The sequence below is a fragment of the Heptranchias perlo genome, chromosome 11 (assembly GCF_035084215.1).
Source record: "Heptranchias perlo isolate sHepPer1 chromosome 11, sHepPer1.hap1, whole genome shotgun sequence".
Taxonomy (NCBI): Eukaryota; Metazoa; Chordata; class Chondrichthyes; order Hexanchiformes; family Hexanchidae; genus Heptranchias; species Heptranchias perlo.
In genome coordinates this window covers 58,845,233-58,871,907 of record NC_090335.1, presented here as the reverse complement: position 1 = coordinate 58,871,907, position 26,675 = coordinate 58,845,233, and positions in this window count along the sequence as shown.

Sequence of the window (26,675 nt, the reverse complement as noted above, 5' to 3'; positions counted from 1 at the left end):
CAGCTATTAAAATTGGCCGAGCCTCCCTGTTACTGTTCCTAGACAAGCTGGCTAAGACGCATTCCTGCCCGGAAGTAAATATCGACCCCTGGGACTTAACACGTACGTGCTGTTGCTCCTGGAAGCTCATTAACATATATGATAATAAAGAAGAACAGTATTGGGGTCCCCAAATCCCGTGACTTGCACTCCCATTGCATCAAGGAAAACTTAGAATGACATAAAGGGCACGCATCTATATAACAACATCAACAACTACTACTACTACTACTTATATTTATATGTGGCTCGGTGTCAAATTTGGTTTGATAATGCTCCTGTAATAGTGCCTTTAACATAGTAAAACATCCCAAGGTACTTCACATGAGTCTAACCACCTCCCCTTGACATTCAATGGCATTACTATCGCCAAATCCCCCACCATCAGCATCCTGGGGGGGGGGTCACCATTGACTAGAAACTAATCTGGACCAGCCATATAAATACTGTGACAACAAGAACAGGTCAGAGGCTGAGTAATCTGCAGTGAGTGACTCACGTCCTGACTCCCCAAAGCCTTTCCACCACCTACAAGGCACAAGTCAGGAGTGTGATGGAATACTCTCCACTTGCCTGGATGAGTGCAGCTCCAACAACACTCAAGAAACTCAACACCATCCAGGACAAAGCAGCTCGCTTGATTGGCACCGCATCCACCATCATAAACATTCACTCTCTCCACCACCGGTACACCGTGGCTGCAGTGTGTACCATCTACCAAGGTGCACAGCAGCATCTTGCCAAGGCTTCTTCGACAGCATCTCCCCAACCCGCAACCTCTACCACCTAGAAGGACAACGGCAGCAGGTGCATGGGAACACCACCACCTGCACATTCCCCTCCAAGTCACACACCATCCTGACTTGGAAATATATCACCATTCCTTCATCGTAGCTGGGTCAAAATCCTGGAACTCACTACCTAACAGCACTGTGGGAGAACTTTCACCACACGGACTGCAGCGGTTCAAGAAGGCGGCTCACCACCACCTTCTCAAGGGCAATTAGGGATAGGCAATAAATGCTGGCCTTGCCAGCGATGCCCACATCCCATGAATGAATAAAAAGAAAGATATTGCCGGCTCAATACATTTTACAGAACTCACAGATCCTATGAAGACCTTCGTGAGGAACTCTGTGTTAGATGAATACACTTCACCAAAGAGGCAACAGGGGAGCTCTACCAGCTATTACTGCTGGTGTTTGCCTAAATCAAATTACTTCTTGCATTTTAGGTCGAAATTATGTGGTACATGTGGGCACAAGTCTTAAAGTTGTCAGAAACACTGCAGGTGTTGAATTGCATTGGAAATAAATAAAGTCCGATATATTGCTCTCCTTATTAACAGAACAAAACTGTCCTTAAGAATGCCTATTAGCTGTTGGCGGGAGATAATTGATGTTTTTTTAGTAACCGATCTGCAACACAGAGCTCCTTCCACTAGAAATATGTCTAATTGTATAAATAGTTATTTGTGCTAAGACTAATCTCTTGGTATTTCTCTTTTATTTGATTTAACATTTTTAAATGACCAATGTAATGGAGTGTCTCTATGTGAGTTTGCTCAGTCTATGAATGTATAGCTTAATGGGCAACTGCAAACAATTGCAGAATTATTAATTTCGATTTTTAACTCTGCAGTGGGAAACAAACAGTTAAAATTGTTCCTGTGAAAGGATAAAATTGAACTAATGCACAGGGCACAAAAAATATTCACTGCCAGGCGTTCCAGAGAATTTCAATATCTGAAAGCCTGTTCTGCCGTTCAACCAGATCATGGCTGATCTGTACCTCAACTCCATTTACCCACCTTTGTTCCATATTCCTTGATATCTTTACTTATCAAAAATCTATTGATCTCAGCCTTAAATTTCAATTGGCCCAGTATCCACAGAAGTTGGGGGAACGAGTTCCAGATTTCCACTACAGTTTATGTGAAAAATGCTTTCTGATTTCACTTCTAATTTTAAGATTATGCCCCCTTGCTCTGGATTCCCCCACCAGAGGAAATAGCTTCTATGTACCTACCCTATCAAATCCCGTTATTATTTTAAACATCTCGGGCTAGACCTTTGCTTTGTGTGAAAGTGTAAAACGGGTGATGTTGCCAGCCCGTTTTACATCTCTCCCAATTTTTATTTCCATTGAAGTCAGAAAGCACAGAAACCCCCATATTCGTCACATAAGTAAATATGGATCCTAAAAAAATCTTTAATTCCTATCCAATGCAAAGTAAGATTTCTATGAGTCTGTCAGGCCTGAAACCAAAGCATAAACACATCAAAAGGTAAGAATATATCTGACATGTGAAAGTGAGCAATAAACGTGAGCATGTTACAAGTGTTGTTATACTAAGAAAGAAGAAAGGAAGATTTGCACTTATAGACCAACTCATTGCATCTCTCAAAAAAGTCTCAAATACTTCACATGGACAGTTATTGTTATGTAGACAAACACAACAGCCAAACTGGACACAAGTTCCTGCAAAGGCTAATGAAATAAATGGCTAGTTAATTTATTTTTGAGGGAGGAATGTTGCTAGGTCACTACAAGCAAACCCTGATCTTCAAATAGTGCCATGGGATTTTTTAACGTCCACCTGAAGAGGTAGATAGGACCTCAATTTAATGTTTCATCAAAAAATAGCACCACTAATTGAGGAATTCTTCAATATAGCACTAGTCCGTCAGCCTAGATGCTCAACAGAGCAAAAATCACTACGTAGCCAAAGACTGATTCAAGAATGCAGAGTGATTTAACATTACTTTTGAATGTTTTGCTCCTCATGGTGTTGCAGCAGCTCTGATTAGTTGTACTTTCTTCCTTGGGAATTCGATTGGTTACAGTTTGATTATGGTGAGCGTCTCTCAGTACTGCTGGCAAAGATCACTATTATCCTGAAAATAATTGAATTATTTCTTTTGTTATTTACAAACGTTTAAAAATATGCTTACGATTTGCGGTAATGTTTTTCTAATTGAATAAAAGAAAATTTTTATCACAGTACAAAGACAGTTTGCATTAATATCAATGTAGGCTCAGTACTAAAGCAATTGAACGGTTTTGATCTATGATCCCCTTCTGCCATCCACATTGGTGAAATAAGATTTGTGGAGAAAGCAAACTGGAAAAGGGCAGTTTGGCCCTTCTTGAATTGGGCTTTTTGATATTCCCCTATGACAATCCGCGTCCAGTGGCATAAGAGGAGCTTTGGTTGAAGTCAGGTTTCCCTGTTTCTGACCCGCTGGGACATTGGCGGGACACTACGCCAAGAGAAAGCAGGCATACCAGCCTGCCCATTGGCAGAGGTGGACTCCATCTGGGGTCCAGGTCTGGATTGGGGCCTGCACCCCTGGAGAATTGCCATATTTTGCTAGGATATTTCAGTCCTCTTCTAGACCACGCAAGAATTCTTGGAAGAAAAGAAAAAAAAGGAATGGGAGTATACACTTAATAGAAAGACACTGAATGGTGTGGCTGAACAGAGAGACCCAAGGGTTCAAATACATTCATTAAAGCATGAGTGCAGGTAGATAAGGCCGTAAAATAGGCCAGTAGAATTTGGGGTTTTATAAATAGAGCCATAGATTTCAATAGGAAAGAAGTAATGATGTATTTACACAAAATATTGGTTAGGTCACAGTTAGAGTACTGTGTGCAGTTTTGGGTGCCCGTTTATAGAAAGGATATAAATGCCATAGAGAGCTTACAGTGTAGGTTTACCAGGATGATGCCACAGATGGGAAATTGTAGTTTCGGGGAGACACTTAAGAAACTGCGGCTATTTCCATTGGAGTAGACAAAGCTAAGGCTAAGAAGAGATTTAATAGAAGTGTTTAAAATTATGAAGGGCTTTGAATCGGATGAATAGGAAAAGATTATTTCCTCTGGTTGGGGAATTAATGATGAGCAGTCATCAATTTAAAATTGTCACTAAGAAAGTGAGGAAAGAGGTTAGGAGAAATTTATTTACACAGAGGGTTGTTGGCCTTTATTGCTAGGGGGATAGAATATAAAAACAGGGAGGTATTGCTGCAGTTATATAAGGTATTGGTGAGACCGCACCTGGAATACTGCATACAGTTTTGGTGTCCATACTTAAGAAAAGACATACTTGCTCTCGTGGCAGTACAAAGAAGGTTCACTCGGTTAATCCCGGGGATGAGGGGGCGGACATATGAGGAAAGGTTGAGTAGATTGGGACTCTACTCATTGGAGTTCAGAAGAATAAGAAGCGATCTTATTGAAACATATAAGATTGTGAAGGGGCTTGATCGGGTGGATGCAGTAAGGATGTTCCCAAGGATGGGTGAAACTAGAACTAGGGGGCATAATCTTAGAATAAGGGGTTGCTCTTTCAAAACTGAGATGAGGAGAAACTTCTTCACTCAGAGGGTAGTAGGTCTGTGGAATTTGCTGCCCCAGGAAGCTGTGGAAGCGACATCATTAAATAAATTTAAAACAGAAATAGACAGTTTCCTAGAAGTAAAGGGAATTAGGGGTTACGGGGAGCGGGCAGGAAATTGGACATGAATTTAGATTTGAGGTTAGGATCAGATCAGCCATGATCTTATTGAATGGCGGAGCAGGCTCGAGGGGCCGATTGGCCTACTCCTGCTCCTATTTCTTATGTTCTTATGTTCTTATGTTGGAGCATGGAGAGTTTTGCCACAGGGAGTGCTTGAGGCAGAGACTATTGCATCTTTTAAGGGAAAACTGGATAAATTTTTTTTTTTTTAAATTCGTTCACGGGATGTGGGCGTCGCTGGCAAGGCCGGCATTTATTGCCCATCCCTAATTGCCCTCGAGAAGGTGGTGGTGAGCCGCCTTCTTGAACCGCTGCAGTCCGTGTGGTGACGGTTCTCCCACAGTGCTGTTAGGAAGGGAGTTCCAGGATTTTGACCCAGCGACAATGAAGGAACGGCGATATATTTCCAAGTCGGGATGGTGTGTGACTTGGAGGGGAACGTGCAGGTGGTGTTGTTCCCATGCGCCTGCTGCCCTTGTCCTTCTAGGTGGTAGAGGTCGCGGGTTTGGGAGGTGCTGTCGAAGAAGCCTTGGCGAGTTGCTGCAGTGCATCCTGTGGATGGTGCACACTGCAGCCACAGTCCGCCGGTGGTGAAGGGAGTGAATGTTTAGGGTGGTGGATGGGGTGCCAATCAAGCAGGCTGCTTTATCTTGGATGATGTCGAGCTTCTTGAGTGTTGTTGGAGCTGCACTCATCCAGGCAAGTGGAGAGTATTCCATCACACTCCTGACTTGTGCCTTGTAGATGGTGGAAAGGCTTTTAGGAGTCAGGAGGTGAGTCACTCGCCGCAGAATACCCAGCCTCTGACCTGCTCTCGTAGCCACAGTATTTATATGGCTGGTCCAGTTAAGTTTCTGGTCAATGGTGACCCCCAGGATGTTGATGGTGGGGGATTCGGCGATGGTAATGCCATTGAATGTCAAGGGGAGGTGGTTAGACTCTCTCTTGTTGGAGATGGTCATTGCCTGGCACTTATCTGGCGCAGAGGAAGGTACAGGGCAAGGTAATGAGATTAGTTTTGGATTGCCCTAGCAAAGATCCAGCACAGGCACCATGCATCTTCTGTGTGGTAAACATCTCTGACTCAATGGTATTATGTTCAAATTTTAGTGCTTTGATCAAGCATACTCTGTTGAAGAATTAACCTTTGCTAACATTAAATATGCATACTACACCTGCCTCATCTTTAATTTACCATTGACAAATGTAATAAAAACCTGTACTGAGGAGCAAATGCCAACTATTTAGCCTAAAGTCTTCATTTAGGCTGTTGAGGATGAATGCCACCTGGCCAATTAGGTTACCAATTTGGATGACGGAATAGGAAATATGTGACTGCTTTCGATCCACCAAGTTAGTAAGATATTTAAATTACACGTTACAGAACAAAGAACACTCTCGGTGCAATTGTTATGCACCTTTAGAGACTGCAGTTTGTGAAGCAGTGAAGAATGATACTGACATTTAAAATTCAGGTTGTGTGATTCTTGTTATATTTAAACAAGATGCATTAATGAAATTGGGAAATCCAGCTCATGAAAACAGCAGAACTGGTGAAGTGGCTCTAATAAAGCAAGACGTATCATTTTATTTTTCTCAATTATTTTATGCAGAAAATCATTATGTTCTAACCAAGAAAGCTAATACAGTTTAGAGGGGGAAAAAAAGCACACTTATGATTCCATTTAAAATATTTTTAGAATATTTTAAATAAATTAATATATAAACCATCAGCACCCCAGGCCTCGGTGTAGTAACATGTGATCAGGACAAGTGTACAACAACTAATACAAATTCCCTCAGTAGAATGAAAAATAAATGCATCAAAACATTTGGGTAGGGAATGCTGAACAGATCAGTCACTTGTGGAATGGCAAATGTGTCACAAGGGACATTTCCTGCAATACAATATAATTAAAACTTTCCCTAGTTTATTTATGCTTTGTTGCTACATCTGATCCATGTTGGCTTCTTTCAGTTTTCTTACATCATTAATTAATGTTTCATCTTTTCCCATATGATAATTCTCATAAATATTTATAATGTCTGCAAAAGACTTGGGCCTAGAAATTGGATCGCGCAGCGCCCGTTTTAGAGGCGCAAAACAGGCGCCTAAGTGTCCAATATGGTGGGAGGCTCATTCCGCACCAGAAACACGCCACCCACCATATTGGTAAAGTCATATTTACTCTGCATCTAGTGTCTAGCTGGTATCTATCTTATATTATGCTTGATAGATACTAGAATGGTACCAGGGATGAGGGATTTCAGTTATGTGGAGAGACTGGAGAAACTGAGGTTGTTCTCCTTAGAGCAGAGACGGTTAAGAGGAGATTTGATAGAGGTGTTCAAAATCATGAACCACTTTGACAGAGTAAATAAGGAGAAACTGTTTCCAGTGGCAGAAGGGTCGGTAACCAGAGGACACGGATTTAAGGTGATCGTCAAAAGGACCAGAGGCGACATGAAGAAACATTTTTTTCCGCAGAGTTGTTAGGATCTGAAATTCACTGCTTAAAAGGGTGGTGGAAACAGTTTCAATAATAACTTTCAAAAGGGAATTGGATAAATACTTGAAGGGAAAAAATTACAGGGCTATGGGGAAAGAGCCAGGGAATGGGACTAATTGGATTGCTCTTTCAAAGAGCCGGCACAGGCACGCTGGGCCGAATGGCCTCCTTCTGTGCTGTAACATACTATGATACTATGAAACTATGTAGGAGTGCTTGATATTGACACTTAGTGCCCAAATTTTAAAAAGGTACGACTTTCTCTTGAACTGACATCTCTCATCTTTATGAGTAAAACGTTAACTGAAAAACAAAAGGTTCAGTCAATAATTTGGAAGTTAAATGTTTAAAAATCTTTTTCTTTCCAGAAAGTCAGAAAAAAATTACAACAACTGAGAAATAAATGAGATGGTAATAAATTGAATTCATCATAAACATTGAACAATAAACGTAGAAGAGCTTCATCAACTGGAACATATTGGGCCAGATTTTGCTGTGTGCAGCGAACGAACAGCGCCAGCCATTCGTTAGACTTGCACTTGTCCATAGACTTTCTACGAGGTTTTGCACAGCAAGTTGCTGACAGCGGGAGATCCAAACAGTGCGACGTCCTCTTCAGGGCATCTGGGACCTGTGTGAACAGGGCAAGCAACTGTGTATCTCCTTACCTAATCAGATTGATGTAAGGAATCTTACAACACCAGGTTATAGTCCAACAGTTTTATTTGAAAATCACAAGCTTTCGGAGATTATCTCCTTCGTCAGGTGAGGAGATAATTTCACCTGACGAAGGAGATAATCTCTGAAAGCTTGTGATTTTCAAATAAAACTGTTGGACTATAACCTGGTGTTGTAAGATTCCTTACATTTGTCCACCCCAGTCCATCACCGGCATCTCCACATCATAATCAGATTGAAGAATCGTTAATGAGCAACACAGCGCCTGAACCAGGAAGTGTACTTTAGAATAGTGAATTCAACGTCAGATCAGGTACAGAAAGTGAAATAAAGAGAGGGAAAGAAAGATTGGATTAAGAGAGAGAGATAAAAGAGACAGAAAGAAAAAGTAAAAAAACATTTATTTAATTTTTTAAAAAATTTCCAGCAACAATTAAAAGCTGAAGGAATGAGACTCCACACTTGTAAAAGTTAATTTTCAGTGGCAGAGAGATTGTTCAGCAATAATTAAGACTTAACATGCTGTTAAAAGTGTGCTTAGACTGGAATGGACAAGCCCTAACTTTTTGTGGTGAGTTTAGTCTGTATCTACAACATCAGTACAGGAACTTTAAGCCGTTCAATACATTTGAATGGGGAGCCAGATGGCAAGATGCCATTTAGGCGCAGCTTGCGAAGGAACGGCACATCTCGGACAGCAACTTCTGGATTTTTGAGTTTAACTGTGCATCTCCGTTCGCCAGAAGTTACTGTCTGATTTGCACAAAAATAACGGTGAACGCTGTTAGTCTCACCATTATTTTCACAGCACAGTCTGGGCCAATAACATTTCTAGCATTAAATTTATGCTTATTGTTTTAGTAAATGGGCTAAACCTATAGCCAAGTTATTCCTTGAGCATTTAGTTCTATTTTCCTACAATGTATTGCAGCTTTAAAAACTTACTCGGGTGCGTGGTTTATCACTGTCATCAAAATGCCATTACCTATGACAACCACCTCAAGCTAGCAATTTGCAAAAGGTTACAGCAAATTATGGCACAGGTAGAGAACCCCTAGATTGGCAGTGCAGTAAAATAAATGGCTTATCAAAACTGTCATGAATTAAGCTTAAAGCAAATGTGATCGATGACTGAGAAGAGCCTCTCAGTTCTTTGGAATGAATATTCCATTATTGTCCAGTGATGCAATCCTTAACATGAGAAATTAATGCATCTGAAAACACTTTTTTCTGTTAGGTAAAAATAATTGTTTTAATTTGGCTCTTTCCTCAGTTTCACCCCCAATTTCAAACCTGCGGCACTTGAATTTGACAGTGTTACTGTCCAAAAATTAGCCAGTCAAACTATACCTATCATTATCCTGTTTCCACACTTTTCAAGCAGTTAACAAGTAAAAATGGTGGAACTATTTCCACAGTGTCAAATGAAAAGTGTCAGGGTAAAAAAAACTGCCTGGGCTGTGGACATACCAGTATTCAGCATCGTGGATGCTGTACTCACACTGACAAATTATATAGAATTTACAGAACAGAAACAGGCCATTCGGCCCAACAGATCCACACCAGTGTTTATGCTCCACATAAGCCTCCTCCCACCCTATTTCATCTAATCCTATCAGCATATTCTTCTATTCCTTTCTCCCTCCTGTACTTATCTAGCTTCCCCTTAAATGCATCTATGCTATTCGCCTCAGCTACTCCTTGTGGTAGCAAGTTCCACATTCCAACCACTCCTTGGGGTAAAGAAGTTTTTCCTGAATTCCTTATTGGATTTATTAGTGACTATCTTATATTTATGGCCCCTAGTTTTGGACTCCTCCGCAAGTGAAAACATCTTCTGAATTAATAGTTTACCTTGACTGTCAAAAGCCTTCCTCTTGACATCAGATGCCATATGTGGAGATGTCTTAAGTACTTATTATTGGAGATTTGTTTAATGTAGATAAATGTAACCATATTCAGTACATTTAATTAGCATTTTTAGTCTTATAATAATAATTCTTTTAATTCCCAAAATGTCATTTTAAATGTATGTACAGTTGAAGAGTTTATTAACATATCAGAACTGAAATTGATAACTTTCTATTAAACTTTCTGATATCTACATAAAGCATAACTGTCTATTTATAAATGTTCATGTGAATCATGTCTTATTTAATTTTACAACATAGCTAAATTCAGTAATCAAATTAAAGTATGCATAACTATAAATTCAAGTGGAACAAAGGTGAGATTTATGTTTTAGTAAAATATTTCTCATGAGATTTATAAAGTATCTGGCATGTTAATATAGATGATGGTCAAATATACTTTTGATAATTGACTAAGGTTACCGTACAACTCATTCTGTTCTCCACCCCTGTTCTCCACCTTTCTCCCCTCCTCTTCCAAAGGTACGTACCCATGTTGGGCCACAGCTCCACAAGTGTTAACTGCCCTCTGGTACTTCATTCCCTGACCCTGCATCCTTCTCTAGTTTCTCTATTTCAACATGTTCGTCTTGTCCATGAGACCTACCCCCTGCTCCTTTTCCCATTCCCACTTAGCTGCTGACCACCTAACTTCCCTTCCTGGACTCCCTGTTATCCAACATTGTAAATGGCTCCCTCTCCTCAGCGACTACCTCCCTCTCTTTCAAAACAGCCATCATCACCCCCCTCCTCAAAAATGCCACCATTGACCCTTCTGCCCTTGCAAACTACTGCACCATCTCCAACATCCTTTTCCTCTCCAAAATCCTTGAACGTGTTCTCGCCTCTTAAATCCACACCCATCTTTCCCCCAACTCCATGTTTGAATCTCCAATCAGTTTTCCACCCCTGCCACAGCACTGAAATGGCCCCAATCAAAGTCGCAAATGACATCCTCTATGATTGTGATGCTGGTGCACTATCCCTCCACGTACTTCTCGACCTCTCTGCAGCCTTTGACATGGCCGACCACACCATCCTCCTTCAACGTCTCTCTTCCATTGTCCAGTTCAGTGGGACTATCCTCACTTGCTCTGCTCTCACCTATCGAATTATAGGTCCAACAATGGCTTCTCTTCCCATCCCTGCACCATTACCTCTGGAGTTCCCTAAGGATCTATCCTTTGCCCCCACTTTTCTTTCATCTTTATGCTGCCCTTTGATGGCATTGTCCACAGACATAGCATCAGCTTACACAAGTATTCTGATGACACCTAGCTCTTCTTCTGTGCCACCTCTCTCGACCCCCGCACTGCTTCTGTGCACCAGACAACTTGTCTAACATCCAGTGTTGGACGAGCCACAATTTCCTCCAGTTAAACATTGAGAAGACTGAAGCCATCGTCTTCAGCCCCCCGCAACATGCTCCATTCCTTTGCTACTGATTCCATCCCACTCAATGGCTACTGTTTCAGGTTGAACCAGACCATTTGCAACCTCAGAACCCTAATCAACCCAGACCTGATCTTCCAAACCCATATTTTCTCCATCACAATGACTCCCTATTTCCACCTCTGTAACATCATCCACTTCTGCCCCTGCCTCTGCTGTTGAAACTCATCCATGCTTTTGCCCCCTCAACACTCGACTATTCTAATGCTATCCTGGTTTTTGATTTGATTTTTACTATGAAGATAAAAAATTTTTTTTGTACTCCTGATGTTTTGCTTGCTGAAGGACCCACTCCCAGTCTTCTTTTTTTATTATTCGTTCATGGGATGTGGGCGTCACTGGCGAGGCCGGCATTTATTGCCCATCCCTAATTGCCCTTGAGAAGGTGGTGGTGAGCTGCCTTCTTGAACCGCTGCAGTCCGCGTGGTGAAGTTTCTCCCACAGTGCTGATAGGAAGAGAGTTCCAGGATTTTGACCCAGCGACGATGAAGGAACGGCGATATATTTCCAAGTCAGGATGGTGTGTGACTTGGAGGGGAACGTGCAGGTGGTGTTGTTCCCATGTACCTGCTGCTCTTGTCCTTCTAGGTGGTAGAGGTGGCGGGTTTGGGAGGTGCTGTCGAAGAAGCCTTGGCGAGTTGCTGCTGTGCATCCTGTGGATGGTACACACTGCAGCCACAGTGCGCCGGTGCAACTGGTCACCAGGAGGTATGTGAATTCAGAGTGGGGTGATTGGCCTTTCAATTTTGACTTATTTCAAATAGTGAAGGACCTGACTTACACTTTGAGCTTCTTATGGGAATATGATTGAGATTAGGAACTCAACAAATGAGAAATCATGGGCAAAAACCTAGATTGTACCACAGCATGATGCCACAGAACATTTTTTGCAAGTGCTCCAACAGAATTATGTCTGCAAGAAATAAACTTAAACATTAATCTGGTATCACTAACATCAACCTCATGACAGTAAAGAGAATAGGGTAGAAATTGGTTTCTGTTGCGCCAGTGTACAGGCGTAAAACGGGTGCAAAAGAGACCAATTTTGGGGCACAATGGCTTGCGCCCCACGGATGATTGAAAAACATCTGACCCAAAATTGGATCAGGCCATTTTTCAGGCGCTGGGACGGCCACCTAAAACAGGTGTTAGGCCCCTTGCATATGCCAATGAGGGGCCTAATGCCTGTTTAAGGACCCTTACAAGAAATTGGGCTGCCCTCAGCTCTGCTCAGGTTTTCAGGACGCAGCCAGTGGCCGCCACTATAGAAGTATTTTTTTAAAAATTAAAATAAATTTCTGTGGAGCCAGGAGGTGCAGGAATGCTGGAAAATTATTGCAGCACATGTCTGAATTTCCAATATACATTCCCGGTGGGCAGAGTCCCCTGTCAGGAGTGCAAAGTCGGACAATTACCCTTTATATATATATTTGGTGTTTCCTTCTACATTTCACTAACACTGTTGAGGTTTTACAAAATTTACTGTTACAGTTGTGCTGGTTTGGTTTCCTCATTTTACTGGGATTAAAATCCAAAAAGGGCATAACAAACTTTGGGAGTCAATTTCCACAGGGGTTCTCCTGCTTGTCCACTGTACCTTTGGTGGATTAGTTGCAGAAACCCCGGGAAAATGGCATAAATGGTACTTCCACCAATGTGGCGCACTTTCGGGAGAACCCCTTTAGAACTTCACCTCCATAAATATATTAATGTGTAAGAGATTTATGTGATTTGGCTGCTGCACTGGTACAGCTAATTTATTCCTTGTGCCCTACACTGTGGAAATCCCTCCTAAAGCCCACGATCTCTCTACCTCTCTCTCTCTTTAAGAATCTTCTCAAACCCCATTTCTTCCACCAAACCCTTAGTCACCTCTCCTACTTCTTCCACAAAAGCTTGATATCTGCCTCTATTTCTCCTCTCTAAAGTGTTTTGGGTTGTTTCTCGATGTTACCGGTGCTATATAAATGCAAGTTGTTGAAGCAGTGCATTCCACGTAGAACGGTGCTATTGTGAATGGCTTGCGCTATAAAAAGATTTGCCTTCTTAAATGAAGCAAAAAGAAATGTTACTTATTTATCCAAATTCTGGCAATTAGCAGAGGAAAATTATAAATCACATTCTATTTTAATCATGACAGACTGCATAATACTTGTGAGATTAGTCAAAATAAGATGTTAGGATATCTAGTGATTAGGACATTAATGACTGTTAGTAAGCCAAATCAGTGTTATTCATAGTGTGAGGAGTCTTAGTATCTGCATAATTAATTTTTGACATTGCCAAGTTGTGCTTTGTCTCTAATAATGATGATTTATAATATCTTTTTGGATGTTTTTCCCATTCTCTTTACTGATTAGATGGGCAGTATTCGGAATATTCAATGTATTCACATAGTGATATCCTCATGTATCACATCTCCAACCAGCGGGGAGAACAGTGCCATCAGGAGTTATAAACATAGCAAGAAAGAATGGGCAGGGAAATTCTTCAGGGGGGAGGCAGAGATCCACACAATCGGAAACTACTCTTTCATTCTAAGCATTCATGAGCTGACAGTAGAGGAGGATCAGGGACTGATATTGTAGGGAAAAAAACCTTTAGGTTAATACTTACAATGACAGTGCCTGTGAAAACAAGAGTTCTTGTATAGATTTGTAAATAGTATAAAGGCTAATTTGATCCCTATGACAACATGAGGTGACCATCAGATTGGCCAGCTTATCTTCCTTCTGATATTCCTGTACCTGGATGGAGGGGGATGGGAAAATGTGAGCCGCACAGCGGAAGAAACAAAGGTTCGCAGGAAAGGGAAGAAGAAACAAAGAAAAAAGATCTAAAGCAGTCGAGAATTCTGCCAACACTTTTAAAGTAGCTTTTAAATCAGTGTCCATCTTTCTTTAGCACCTAGCAACACCGGGCACGGATTTTTATGTGAATTTGATTGATGTGCACTGGGACAGATGAACTCACCACTTCATTTCTGCCTCCTTTAAATATGCCTGCTCATTTTAGGGCAGGTGCATCCCCCATCTGCTGAAAATTACAGTGAAACATTGGGTGCAGAAATGGGCAGGGATCTGATATAATGATTTCTCACTCTATTTTCACCCCTCCCTGTCTGAAAGAAGTGAAAAATTCAGGGTAGGGAATTAACACATTAAATAATGCCACTGGAACTTGAAGAAAAAGTTTTCATTTGTTATGAATTAACATGATAGATATATCAAAGAAGTCAAGTTGATGATAAATTAACAATGGCCCAGATGTATGGATCATTCTCATCAGATGAATCAACAAAATGATAATCTGAGATCTGGGAATGCTATTGACGTTATTAAATAAATGATGCTTTATTATACTACCAGTTAAATTTAGAGGAAAAAAAGCCTTTGTACCAAAACATGCCGCTGGAATATTTTTAGAACAGTGCATTCACCATGAACCATTTGATCAGCATTAATCTTCAAAGGAATATCGTATAATCCTTCCAATAAATTCAGGAAGATGTGCAGGAACAAGACTGAATATAAAAAACATTTTTGCATAGGATAGCTGAATATTCCATTTTTTTTTACCATGACCAGCACGACATCTATCAGTAGTTCAGGAGTCCCACTATGGAGAGTATGACCACTTCTAAGCATGAAGGGGTGGGAACAATGCATGACAGGCTTTGTATCCACCCAAGTGCCATACGGCCATTTTTGTGGTTACTTTCAAGTCAGACCACATTTTGTGTACACAGCTACCGCTAGGTATGTGTATAGTGGGTGAAGGGGCCGGAACCTCCTGTGCCGCTGCAGCTGCTACAAGGGCTGCAGCAGCAGCTGAAGGTAAGCGCACTTTTGTGAGGTTTAAAGTTTGTGCAGTCTGGAAGTTTCTCTGCAGCAGCTGCAGAGCAGTGACTCCAAAATACACCATGGGGGAAAAGATTGCGTAGGGGCCGTTTTTGGGCACAGGTTGCGTGATGTGCTATTACCCCGCGCCCAATGATCCCTGCGCAGGCAGGACGCAAGTTTCAGCCCACCCGAGGACTTTACCTGCAATCACTGTTCCATTCCAGGCCTTGCACATGGAATCAATGCAATTTGCACCTTCCACCACCAGGGGAGCTCAATTGCTTAAAGGGAGGATGTTTTTTAGAAATATCTTAAAGGTAGCTGGTACTTGTTATTTGCTGAAAATAACAGTCTACTGTCTGCACGGAGTCTGAATAGAGATCAGACATCGCACACGTAAAACACAAATGCAGGTCCCATCCCCATGTTTACACACTGACGAGTTATGCTAAAACATTGAATAAAGGTTGCACACTACTAAATCCCACATCCTCCAATCTGCACGCCAGACCTCACCAATCTGCCGATCACACATACCAAACAAACTCTTTCCATCAGTACTCAACTCTTACAACCAGATACTTCCTCTCACCCTTATACATTACCGCAATTTCAAGCCACCCATCCACAACTCACAGGCCACACACACTAGGTATTCAACCATGACAGACACATCACCCAGACACACGTCCTGCTTTCTTGCAGGAGAAGGTGGCGCTTATCAGGAGGCAGCAAGTGACAGTGGCATTTAGCACCTCGATCCTGTTCCACCATTCATTGAGATTATGGTGCACCTGTGACCTAACTCCATATACCCGACTTAGCCCCATATCCCTTAATACCCTTGGTTCACACAAATCTATCAATCTTAGATTTAACGTCCACAAGTGAGCTGGCATTAACTGCCATCTACAGAAGAGTGTTCCAAACGTTTCCCAACCTTTGCATGTAGAAGCATTTCCTAATTTAACTCCTGCACGTCCTGGCTCTAAATCCCTTCGTCCTAGTATTCAAGTCTAGGAGACCTCCAAAAACAGTTACAAATGTCTCAGCAGCCAGAAGCAATAATCCAGCCACTAACCTGTAAATCCTGCATGGTCCCTTTAAATAGCTCGGGTTGGAATCCTCCAGACGCTCTAAGACACGTTCAGATGGTCGGGGTTAAGACTGTGCGTAGAGTTGAGTGTTAAGTCCCAAAATGGTGTCTATCACTTTAAATCAGCATTGCACATTGATAGAAGCTATTTTCTCCCTACTTTACATGATTCCAGCATTCGTTATCGGCGCCTGCGCTAACTCCTATACCAAGATGGTGTCCGGTGCACGTCACGCTGGAAACGTGTGTACGCATCCAAGACACCATCTTGGATGTCAGAGCGGCCGTGTTACACTGAAACGACGGGCGCTACACGGCCCAATTTAGCGCCCAATGCATTTCAAGTTCTGCAGTTGAACTAGTGCAGTAGCTGTATGGGAATTGGTCCAGTTCAGCACTCCTGGTCATCCTCTCCACCAGAAAGGAGATAAGAATTGGTGGTGACAATTATTGCTTACAGCACCACCCAGAGAGCTTGGAGACAGATGTACAAGAAGTTTCCATCAAAATATCTGCTAGAATAAAGCTGCTGAACAGTTCTCTTTTACAAGTAGATGCATAAACGTTGCATATCACAAAATGTCTCGTGTCAACCTGTTACACATTGCCCATGGCTGAAAGTCAAGCACTCAGACAATCTTACAGCTCTTTGAATTCTTATTATCAATGCCCATACTGCAGCAGGGCATATTTTCCAGCTGCAAATTACAACTGGAACTCTTGTCACATTGACTCTTTCAACAAAACCTAACTTCATGGTGCATGTTTGTTTAAGCACACACGCACACACACTGATGCAGGATGGGCACTTGACCATATTGAAACTTCTAATATCTCAAGGCTGCTTCTCCACTTGCAATACATAATAGGAGGGAACAGAAGTGCACCACACATTTTTAAGCCCTTAACTGCCACTAGCTGGAGGGGGGGTGTGAGGCGAATGGCAAACACCCTCTGCCCTCGTTAGCATGAGGCCCGGAAAATGTTATCTCCCGGGCTTCATCTGCTTGCCCTCTGGTCAGTCGCTCACTCGAAACCGGTGGGAAGTGTGGCAGCTGGCCATCGGGCTGACCCGTAATTTCAGGTGGCAGGAGGCTGCTGGCTGGGACCGAAGGAATGGTCCCCGGCACCCATGGGGGCGGGGAGGAGTTTGAGAGGAGAACTGAAGCTCCTCCTGGCCCCAAAAGAAAAACGAAAAAAAATTACCTTTTTGGACCACTTTTGGTCCTGACTCCTCTTGCCAGCAGCTTCACATGTCAGGAAATCTATAATGATTTCCCCACTCCAATCTGCACTTTTAAAGCAGGTGTCCTTACCATCTGTTCAGAAGAGCAGGTTGAAATGGAAGATTGTGGGAACAGAGCAAGATGTCGATGGGTAAGTCTCCCAGCTGATTTTAACTACCCACCTGCCTAGTCTGCACTGCACGGGTAGGGTTAAAATTGCCCTTATTTCTGATGGTGCTGAATAATGTAGCAAAAAATCAAGGACGGGTATCGATTGTAGGTGAAGTAAAGCAAAGATCAATTTTTAATAATGTATACCATGGAAAAGACAGCTAGTTAAATGAGTACATTCTCTGTGGTCAAGATTATCTGCACACCACTGTCACTGCCTCCGAGCTTCTGAAAAGAAAAGTAAAATAAAGAAAGACCTGCACCCTTGAGAAACTAATTGAACTGGCTCAGGAAGAATGTAATACAGAAAACAAAATGAATGAAAAAGAACTTGAACACAGCAATGCTGAGCAGAGAAATTCTATGGGGGTGATTTTAACCTTGCTCACCAGGTAGAAACCAGGTTGGTGGGAAGTTAAAATTGCCCAGGTTACCTATCCGCCCTCGAGCTGCCCACATCCCACTGACCGCGATTTCTACTGCTTTTGGATGTCATCGCGTCCCGACTGCAATTTTAACTCTGGCCTGAGTGTGAAAGCCAGGTCAGAAGAGGATTGGGACATGAAGTGGTCCCAAAAGATAATCTTTTCACTTTTCTTTGTGGGGTCAGGAGGAGCAGGCGTGTGCCTCCAGGCCCCACAAGGAAGGTTTAGATCTCTCCTACCCTGGACTCCCCCTCCACCTCTCCCCACTTCCTGGAACTCCCTTCCCCACACCTATGGCCTTGAGCTGTCCGATTTCCCGCATGCTAGCAGCCCACTTCACGCCCATTCAGCAGGGGAAGTGGACTGGCTGCATGTTAATGAGGCCTGGGAGTGAAAATAGCCTGTGCTTAATTTCTGTATCTATGGGTGAGTATCCAAATCATCTCACAACCCACCTACCCAGAGTTAAATACGGGGCCATAACTATAGGGAGAATTTTAAGTCTCGCCCATCAATTGGAAAGGAATGGGGCAGAAATTAAAACAGAGCAGCTCCATTTCCCACTTCATTCCTGTTGATTCCCCATTTTTACACTGTTGGTTTTGGCGGGGGATGAGGCTCCCTCTGGAATGCAGCGGGAGCCTCATTGATAAACGTAAATCAGGGTCCCATGATGCACATAGGTTCCCAGTGACATTTTAACCCACTCCTGAGCAGAGGGCCCACCATGGTCACCCTGCCAGGCAAAGCTGTCGGGAAAGTCATAATATTCAAAAAGTCATAATAAGAATAAAACCGGATGGACCACCCAGCATCGGATCACTAGGCACCGGACAAGACAAAGGCAAAACAAGCCCAGTTGACCCTGCAAAGTCCTCCTCACTAACATCTGGGGATTGTGCCAAAATTGGGAGAGCTGTCCCACAGATTAGTCAAGCAACGGCCTGACATAGCCATACTTACAGAATCATACCTTTCAGCCAACGTCCCAGACTCTTCCATCACCATCCCTGGGTATGTCCTGTCCCACCGGCAGGACAGACTTGCCAGAGGTGGCGGTACAGTGATATACAGTCAGGAGGGAATGGCCCTGGGAGTCCTCAACATTGACTCCAGAACCCATGAAATCTCATGACATCAGGTCAAACATGGGCAAGGAAACCTCCTGCTGATTACCACCTACCGCCTTCCCTCAGCTGATGAATCAGTCCTCCTCCATGTTGAGCACCACTTGGAAGAAGCACTGAGGGTAGAAAGGGCACAGAATGTACTCTGGGTGGGGGACTTCAATGTCCATCATCAAGAGTGGCTCGGTAGCACCACTACTGACCGAGCTGGCCGAGTCCTGAAGGACATAGCTGCCAGACTGAGCCTGCGGCAGGTGGTCAGCAAACCAACATGAGGGAGAAACCTACTTGACCTCGTCCTCACCAATCTACCTGTCGCAAATGCATCTGTCCATGACAGTATTGGTAGGAGTGACCACCGCACAGTCCTCGTGGAGACGAAGTCCCGTCTTCGCACCGAGGACACCATCCAATGTGTTGTGTGGCACTATCACCGTGCTTAATGGGATAGATTCAGAACAAATCTAGCAGCTCAAAACTGGGCATCCATGAGGCACTGTGGGCCATCAGCAGAAGCAGAATTGTATTCCAGCACAATCTGTAACCTCATGGCCTGGCATTTTCTCACTCTACCATTACCAACAAGCCAGGGGATCAACCTTGGTTCAATGAGGAGTGTAGAAGAGCATGCCAGGAGCAGCACCAGGCGTACCTAAAAATGAGTTGCCAACCTGGTGAAGCTACAACACAGGACTACATGCATGCTAAACAGCGGAAGCAACATGCTATAGACAGAGCTAAACGATTCCACAACCAACGGATCAGATCAAAACTCTGCATTCCTGCCACATCCAGTTGTGAATGGTGGTGGACAATTAAACAACTAACGGGAGGAGGAGGCTCTGTAAACATCCCCATCTTCAATGATGGCGGAGTCAAACACGTGAGTGCAAAATACAAGGCTGAAGCATTTGCAACCATCTTCAGCCAGAAGTGCCGAGTGAATGATCCATCTCGGCCTCCTCCCAGTATCCCCACCATCACAGAAGTCAGTCTTCAGCCAATTCGATTCATTCCATGTGAGATCAAGAAATGGCTGAGTGCACTGAATACAGCAAAGGCTATAGGCCTCGAGAACATCCCAGCTGTAGTGCTGAAGACTTGTGCTCCAGAACTAGCCGCGCCTCTAGCCAAGCTGTTCCAGTACAGCTACAACACTGGCATCTACTCGACAATGTGGAAAATTGCCCAGGTATGTCCTGTCCACAAAAAGCAGGACAAATCCAACCCAGCCAATTATCACCCCATCAGTCTACTCTCAATCATCAGCAAAGTGATGGAAGGTGCCGTCGACAGTGCTATCAAGCAGCACTCACGCACCAATAACCTGCTCACCGATGCTCAGTTTGGGTTCCACCAGGACCACTCGGCTCCAGACCTCATTACAGCCTTGGTCCAAACATGGACGAAAGAGCTGAATTCCAGAGGTGAGGTGAGAGTGACTGCCCTTGACATCAAGGCAGCATTTGACCGAGTGTGGCACCAAGGAGCCTGAGTAAAATTGAAGTCAATGTGAATCAGGGGGAAAACTCTCCAGTGGCTGGAGTCATACCTAGCACAAAGGAAGATGGTAGTGGTTGTTGGAGGCCAATCATCTCAGCCCCAGGGCATTGCTGCAGGAGTTCCTCAGGGCAGTGTCCTAGGACCAACCATCTTCAGCTACTTCATCAATGACCTTCCCTCCATCATAAGGTCAGAAATGGGGATGTTCGCTGATGATTGCACAGTGTTCAGTTCCATTCGCAACTCCTCAGATAATGAAGCAGTCCATGCCTGCATGCAGCAAGACCTGGACAATATTCAGGCTTGGGCTGATAAGTGGCAATTAACATTCGCACCAGACAAGTGCCAGGCAATGACCATCTCCAACAAGAGAGAATCTAACCACCTCCCCTTGACATTCAACGGCATTACCATCGCCAAATTGCCCACAATCAACATCCTGGGGGTCACCATTGACCAGAAACTTAACTGGACCAGCCACAAAATACTGTGGCTACAAGAGCAGGTCAGAGACTGGGTATTCTGCAGCGAGTGACTCACCTCCTAACTCCCCAAAGCCTTGCCACCATTTACAAGACACAAGTCAGGAGTGTGATGGAATACTCTCGACTTGCCTGGATGAGTGCAGCTCCAACAACACTCAAGAAGCTCGGCACCATCCAGGACAAAGCAGCCCGCTTGATTGGCACCCCATCTGCCACCCTAAATATTCACTCCCTTCACCACCGGCGCACCGTGGCTGCAGTGTGTACCATCCACAGGATGCACTGTAGCAATTCACCAAGTCTTCTTCGACAGCACCTCCCAAACCCGCCACCTCTACCATATAGATGGACAAGGGAAGCAGGCACATGAGAACAACACCACCTGCACGTTCCCCTCCAAGTCACACACCATCCCGACTTGGAAATATATCGCCGTTCCTTCATCATCGCTGGGTCAAAATCCTGGAACTCCCTTCCTAACAGCACTGTGGGAGAACCTTCACCACACGGACTGCAGCGGTTCAAGAAGGCGGCTCACCACCACCTTCTCAAGGGCAATTAGAGATGAGCAATAAATGCTGGCCTTGCCAGCACCGCCCACATCCCATGAACGAATAAAAAAAACAGCGGAGCTGCTAATGTAAATAACTTTTCATTGTTTGGACAGGAGGAACGGAAGTGCTCCTTCAGGTATCCACAAGAAAAGTCCAGGCCTCTGCACCCCCCAGTTCCATCCCTCCCCAGCCTCGAGACCCTGTCCCCCTCCCAGACTTTCCTTGCTACCGTCAGCCTACGTTTGGTGCCGGTGAGCATCCTCTCCTCCCCATCAGCCAGCTGCCGCTTTCTGCCCAAAATGGGCAAGCAGCTGACCAGCGGCATTCAAATAAATCCACAAAGACTCCCACGTGGGATTGCTTTCCGCTCTCATTAGCTTCCTGCCAGGAGTTAAAATCGACCCTTAGAGTACAATAATAGTCAGAAGGCTCGCCTTCCTCAGAATTTTTTTAAAAATCTCCTGCGTAGTAGAGATAATCCTATTTTAATCTGCGACACGGAAACATCTTCATTGCATATCTCCACATGCAACTAGGAGCCACTACACTGACACCAATAAGGACTGTGTGAGTGGCCAGGTCCTCTTATATATCAGTAACCAAGCCTGCCTAGTCCGGATACCAATCAGAAGATGTTTGTGTACGTCTGTTTAGCCCTGGTCAATAATTCCACGGACCAGATCAGGGAAAACCAAGAATGGAACAGAAAAACCTATGCTGGACAGAAGTAAAATACAGAAAGAAGTAGAGCAGGAGAGAAAGACTGATATTGTAAACAAAGCAGAGAATTAGAGAATAAAAATCAAAACAGGAACTGAGAAACAAACTACTTAATTAAAAGGAACTAGAGCTGTGGAGGAAGGAGTAGTTAAGAATGACAGATTACTTGGACTATAAAAATAATTGCAAACTAAATGCTGTTCATTATCCAAAATTAAAGAATAAGTACAAATACGAAAATGGTAAATTATTTATACAACAGTATAAGAGCTTGCTTTGAGCTTAAAGAATCTTACAACAATTTCTCTGTTGCCTAATGAATTGATAAATAAACTTAGGACTGTAAATAGGGATGCATAATCAGTGAGGGAGGAACAGTAATGAAGAATCTCATCATCAGTAATTTGAATAGGCTGGCTAAAAGTATCAACATGTGTAGATTGAAATGCGACAATTGAAACTTGGCATATGAAATATTCCCATTGTTTAATATTTATGTTGTGTGTGGTTGGTGCTTTGGTTGTTTTATTTATCTATAATTATATTGTCTGAGAGAAAACAAATATGTACAGAGAAAAGGTTTATAATTTAAAGGTGCAAAATTGGGCCCTAAAATCTCCAGGCTGACCACCCTGGTCTAAGTGCCAGGTTGCACCCATCGGTAACTTTCATCACTGACCCCACTAAAGTATGAGAGGTCATAATATTTACAAAGTCTGGGAAGGCACCCGTGCTACTACGTGCACATCTTTGGTGCCAGACAGAGGGGAGAAGGCTGGAAATTCCAAGGCAGAGTGACCACTCCGGGGCAGTGGCGCCAGCGTCCCCCTCCCAAGAAAGATGTCTTTGGTGCCCCAATGGTCCCCTTTCGAGGGAAACTCCTGGCCTAGGAGTTCCCTTCCCTGGCCATGGCCCCTCTGATGCGGGTCACCTTGTCTGGGGCAGGCGGAGGCTCCACCCCAAACAAGGCACCACAGAAACTGAGAGATCAGGACACGACGCATCTAGGTCCCGGTCTAATTTCCTGCCACATTTACGGTGGGAGTACACTAGAAGGGCTGTGGATTTCTGTTCTAGTAACATTGGTTAAGTCGGAACATGATTTCTAAATAAAAGCCCTGATTATAAACATACATAACCAAAACTTTTTTTTTTGGCAACACTAATGAAGTGCTGAAGAAGGAAAGTGCAAATTAGTTTTATGTTTTCTTAAAGTGTATAATATTTGGCTTTCATTATAAAAACCCATCCCAACCCTACGGAATAGTCTGCTTATTCAATATTGTAAGTAAAGTAGCCGAATTCAATTTCCCTATCACTATTAAAGTAAAATGCTCAGACTGCTTAAGGGAATAACTGATGCCACTGAACCCAAGAAAGTATCTCCGGCAGTCCCAAATTTGTAACAGTCGCCTCTTCTAACTCTCGTATCATGACTCAGCATCTGTTCCTTTATCCTTTTTATCTAATTTAATTTCCTCCCCCTTCAGCCCCCACCATGTTGGGATGTTTTCAACATTAAAGATACTATATAAATGCAATGATGTGGAGATGCCGGTGATGGACTGGGGTTGACAATTGTAAACAATTTTACAACACCAAGTTATAGTCCAACGATTTTATTTGAAATCTACAAGCTTTCGGAGGCTTCCTCCTTCCTCAGGTAAATGTCAGGAACTCCTCGAAGCCTATGCAATATAAACAATACATGTGATAACAGACTGCCTTTGCAACTGCCCGTGGCAACGAGGAGTTCCTGACATTTACCTGAGGAAGGAGGAAGCCTCCGAAAGCTTGTAGATTTCAAATAAAATCGTTGGACTATAACTTAGTGTTGTAAAATTGTTTACAATATATAAATGCAAGTTCATGTTTACAATATATAAATGCAAGTTCATGTTGTCGTTGTTGTTAAGGAGATACTGTTCCTCAGAGGAAGCAAGGTACGTTTCACTTGTCAATCACAGAAACCACAGTTCGATAAAGCCTGCAACTTATTACTTTGGATCCTGTACAAGATAATGGAGGCTTCCCAGCAGTCTCTGCACATTGTACTTGAGGTTAATTGTCCTTTGAAAAATAGGTGATTATGATTTGTCACGGAGTCAGCACCCTGTCCGAATCAGTCCCTCTCCTTTGCTCAGGGTCAACATTACTTGTAATGCAGTGTTTGCGGCTTGGTGCATAATCATTACATTTTACAGAAACAAAATTGAGATATAATTCTGCTAGAATAGAGAGGAAATGAAAATATCATTTAATAATTTCAGCATATTATTTTCATTTTCCTTTGTTAATCTTTCATTTTGCACATTGTAATTTAAGATCTACAGTAGCAAATGTCATGAATGTACTATTACAATGATTAAAGCTATTAGGTTTCTTGAGCTGAGATGATCTCAGGAGATAAATTATAACAGTATGATTAAATGTTAAATTATTTTTCACTTTCTATGCATCGCCTTTCCCTCTGCTCCACTGTTGGTGGTAGAGGCTTCAGCTGCCTTGATTCTACTCTCTGAAACTGGCTTCCTAAACCCTTAACTTCTCTCCCCACCTTTCAAAGCTTGTTTAAAATCCATTATTCAATCAAATCTTCAGTCACTTTCTTCCTACATTCCTTCTTTTTTTATAGGGCTCACTTGTGCATTTGCAGAACTCAGGATCTAGCCCTTGCTCCCAAATTGGATTCGGCAAGGTGTGTGACTGCGTAGCCATCAAGAGAAATCTTCCAGTACTTCATCCATGGGTAAGTTACATGGGTAAGATGGGTATAGAGGGATATGGGCCAAGTGCAGGCAATTGGGACTAGCTTAGTGGTATAAACTGGGCGACATGGACATGTTGGGCCGAAGGGCCTGTTTCCATGTTGTAAACTTCTATGATTCTATGATCCAAGAGCCCATTCTTTGCATGTGGACTTGGACTATAAGCATTGGCAGGCTTATGGGAGAGGGCATTGTAGCTGACCCAGATCATATGCTTACCAATCCACAGACTTGTACATTCCAGCATGGGTAATGGACTGCAATCAGGAATAGGAAGTTCAGCTCATTTTTCTTCTGGAGCACCAAGGTAGCTGTGATCAGCTGAACACAAACCAGGGATCAAATCTGGAAACTTCCTGATCTATATGCCACAGTGCCACATCGGGTAACAAATTAACCTCCCTCTTATACAAGGAACATTTTTAATATATAAGAATCTTAGATTTAACAAAATACAAGCTACCTTTCAATTTTTTAGATTCAGGTGCAGGATTTCAGTGCAGTACGGAAGGAAGGCTGCATTTTTTTTTGGAGGTACCAGATGTTCACATGGATCTCAGAGATCCTAGGGCACTATTTGAAGAGCAGCAAGTTCTCCTGTTATCCTGGCCAACATTTATCTCTCAAACAATACCACCAAGAAGAGATTAACTGGTCATTTATCTCATTGCTGATTCTGGGACCTATTTGTGCCTAACTCGGCTACCGCATTTGCCAACATAACAGTAACTACATGTCAAAAGTAATTCAATGGATGTGAAGTTTTGAGACATCCTGACGCTGTGAAAGGTGCTATATAAATGCAAATGATTCCTTTCTTTCCTACTGAAAGGGCTATTGTTGGCCAGAGGCTGCAGAAGGCTGCTGAGCTGGATTCAAAGTGCTAACAAAGACACTGACCTTTTGAACTGAGGTGACCTGGAGTTCAGTCACTGGTCTGAACTGGCCAGAACCGGTTTGAATTCGTTCCGCTTCTTACAGAGACAAAGAAACGGTGTGCTACCTGAGCTCTTGGAACAGAGCCAATCAGGGGATGACATCGGTCACTCCAGCAACTCTGAGCCAACCGGAGAAGACAGCATCGTTCGAAAAGACAGACTTGGGGAATAAAAACTGAGGAGTTGCTGGCTTGGAGTCAGTGTGTGTCTTTGTTTGTTTGTGAGCGAGCAAGAGAGAGAGAGAGAGTGTGTGTGTGTGTGTTTTTGTTGGTGTGTCTTTGTTTGTGAAGGAGACTCTGGGAGACTCTGGAAACTAACCCTCGTGGAAGTAGGAACCCTGCGTCAAGGACGTGGTGACGACGTCGGGAGTAAGAGGGAGAATTGCCTGGCCAGCAGCGTCTCTCCTTTCCGGGTAATATAATATCCTTTCTATTCTGGGACCACTCTGGGAGTGTCGTCAGAAAACCTAGTGGGTGTGCGTTTAAAGCCTGATACTCGGGGAGTATTAATAGAGAAACCTAGTGGGTGTGCGTTTAAATCCTAGTTTGAGTATAAACCTGTATAACCTGCTGTAAACTACATGCCTATATCTAACCAGACGTATAAGCGGTATGTACATGATCTAATAACGTTAATAAAGCGAATTGAGAATTAAGAGAGAATTGACTCTTTCTCTGTGTACTAAGCTAAAACCGTTAACCGG